This window comes from Tenrec ecaudatus, chromosome 2 (assembly GCF_050624435.1).
Source record: "Tenrec ecaudatus isolate mTenEca1 chromosome 2, mTenEca1.hap1, whole genome shotgun sequence".
Classification (NCBI taxonomy): Eukaryota; Metazoa; Chordata; class Mammalia; order Afrosoricida; family Tenrecidae; genus Tenrec; species Tenrec ecaudatus.
In genome coordinates, this window is record NC_134531.1 from 282,243,579 (window position 1) to 282,246,836 (window position 3,258).

General features: G+C 43.5%; 1 pseudogene; it reads left to right on the plus strand.

Moving 5' to 3' along the window:
• The first annotated feature begins 1,287 nt into the window (after window positions 1-1,287).
• LOC142440635 (putative G-protein coupled receptor 33) lies at window positions 1,288-2,719 on the plus strand (annotated as a pseudogene).
• The last annotated feature ends 539 nt before the right edge of the window (window positions 2,720-3,258 follow it).

A 3,258-nucleotide genomic window follows, 5' to 3' on the forward strand; every position in this document is an offset into this window, starting at 1 on the left:
CCTCTAGTTCCTCAATCCTTCCTTCCTCCCTCCCTCCCCCCCCCCCCATTATCATGATCCCAATTCTACTTTGAAAGTCTGGCTAGACCAGAGGATGTATACTGTTACAGACAGGAACTGGAAACACAGGGAACCCAGGGTGGATGGTCCCTTCAGGACCAGTGGTGTGAGTGGCAATACTGGGAGCATAGAGGGAGAGTCGGTTGGAAAGGGGGAAATGATTACAAGGATCTACATGTGACCTCTTCCCTGGGGAAAGACAACAGAAAAGTGGGTGAAGGGAGGCATTGGGCAGGGCAAGATATGACAAAATAATAGTTTATAAATTATCAATGGTTCATGAGGGAGGGGGGATAAGGGAGGGAGGGGAAAATGAGGACCCCATGCCAGGGGCTTAAGTGGAGAGCAAATGTTTTGAGAATGATGAGGGCAATGAATGTACAAATGTGCTTTACACAATTGATGTATGTATGGATTGTGATAAGAGTTGTATAAGCCCCTAATAAAACTATTTTTAAAAGCAGGTGCATAAGCAAATTTGGTGAGGAAAGCTGATGGTGTCTGGCCATCAAAAGATATAGGGTCTGAAGTCTTAAAGGCTTGAAGATAAACAAGCGGCCATTTAGCTCAGAAGCACCAAAATGTACATGGAAGAAGCACACCAGCGTGTGCGATCGTGAGGTGTCTAATGGATCAGTATACAGATGAAGAGTGACGCAAACAAAGCAAAAATCAGGACACCGAGGTCAACACAGAGGGGACCCTCAAAAATTCAGATGGCTTTGAGAAAGGTTTCGTTGCCCTAAATAATCAAGGACTCGATGTTCTGGCTAGTCAGATATTCTGACTCTCGAAGCAGACTAAGAGACACTATGCATGAGTGATCAATGGTCAGAAAACCAGCGAGGATCCATAGCAGGATGCTCTACCTGCCACTAGACAAGCATTGTGGATGCTGTTGATCTGTAAGAAAAAAATGACACCTATCTTCTACAGTATACTTTCCTTTTCTGTACAAGATTCAGAAGACACTTGACAATTGTACAGTGCTCTCCAAAGCCTCAAAACTCACTGCCATCGAGTTTATTCCGACTCATATCAGTCCTATAGGACAAGTAGGAAGCCTCCTCTCTCCTGAGAGGTAGCTGGTGGTTTCGAGCTAGTAACCTTGTGCGCACACGAAGCTATGGAGCTGATCGACTCTCCGCGTCACCCTGGCAATGCCTGTCCCCCAGTAGGAAACGGTCCCCCTTCCCGGCTCTGATGGTTGTCATCCCTCTGTTCGCGATGTGTATCACCGGTATCACCACCAACGACCCCGATCTCTGGGTGCTGTACTTCAAAATCAAAAACACCATGAACGTGCTCCTATTTTTTCACCTCATCCTTTCCTATTTTATTTCAATGCTGATTTTCCCATTCATGGCCATCAGCTACCTTCAGGACAACCACTGGACCTTTGGGACGGTGCTGTGCAAGGTCTTCAATTGTACGTTGTCTCTGGGAATGTACACCTCTGTCTTCTTCCTCTCCGCTATCCGTCTGGACCATTACCTTCTCACTCTGTACCCGGTGTGGTCACATCAGCACCGCGCTCCCCGCAGGACGTCCAGCATCATCCTGGGAGGCTGGACCTTTGCCGCTCTCCTCAGCACTCACTTTTTGCTTTTTCAGAGAGACACATAGTAACCCTAACAGAACCATGATCTGTCGAAATCACTAGTTCTGTGTCCCCTAACTGGGAAAGCGAAGAAATGCCGGCACTGAAAAAACGCGTTCATGTTGTCTGTTTCACCAGCTGCTTCTTGGTGGGCTTCTGCGATAGTTTATTGTGCCAGCCTGGCCGATAAACACAAGTATGATTAATTGAAGGGCGGAGAGAAAAATGGCTCGGTGAGCCTTGCCTTGCTTGCCTTTCGTTCTTTAATCATTGGACCTGCGTGCGGCTGCCTTGCTTGTTCTGTGCCTCAATTTGCAAGCTACACTACCTGTGGGACACCTAACCTGTGGACTGTGTCGCTGTAAGTTAAGTTCCCTTTAAGCCCTAATGATTGGAGTGTTCGTCTCTAGAGCTGGGGACCAACAGTTGGTGACCTGCCTTGCTGTTTGCTGCCTCAGTATATAAAGCTCAGCTCTCTCTACAGAAGGACTGGCTCTCAAGACTTAAAGGACTGCTAGTATCTTACTGCTTTATAGTTTAACTGTTAATTTCTTGTATTATCTAGCTGTATGTAATTTAACGGTTCATTTCTCGTGTTATATATCTATCTTTATAAATATATTTATATATAAATACTAGCAATCTGGTTTTGTCTCTCTAGAGAACCCTGTCCAACACAGCTTTCTTCTGCCTTTCTTCATCATCAATGTCAGTTATGGGAGAGTGACCCACAAGATCAAAGAGAAGGACCTGGTGAAATCCAGCAAACCCTTCAAAGTCATGATGACTGCCATTGTCTTTTTGTGTGTGTTGATTGCCCTGCCATATACTCCAGGGCTTAATTCTCACTCAGGACTGGTCCATATACTTTCAGTTAGCTCTGATACTTATAGCGATAACCACTTCTTTCAATACTATCTTTTCTCCCACACTCTACGTCTTTATTGGGGAGAACAAAAAGTTTTCAAGAAGTCCATGCTTGCTCTATTTGAGTCAACATTCAGTGAGGATAATTTTTCAGAAAGGACACAAAACTTAAATTCTGGAGCTATATTTTAAACGTTGGATCCTTTAGCAAATATGGATGTTGTATTAATTCTATCACGAGATCTCTACCTCTATCAATTTACCATCTATCTATCTATCCATCTATCTATATCTAACCCCCTATAAGAGAGATAGCTAGGCTGTAACTTTAGTTATATCTATGAACATTAAACAGGGCTCTAAGAAAGCAAAAATAAAAGATGATGCTGTAAATATAATTCTTCACCTTTGAATTATGAAGCTATATTACCAGCTCTTCAGTCTTCTTTTTAATTCATATTAGATCCAAGTGAGCAGGAAATCTCATTCCTGCAGGTCCTTTATATTGAGGGGACAGCAATTCTAAACAATCCTTATTGCACCACGGGACACACATTGTACCTTGTTATATCACAGTCTAATATAACAATAAATGTCTCGAAAATAAAATTTTAAAAAGACCATTTCTTGTCTTTACTGTGTCTGGCAGTCCCAGGAGTACCCTACCCTGAAGCTGCATTGTTATGTCAGTGCTCGCCCTGTTTGTGACTGTTCTCCCATCAAAAGATAAT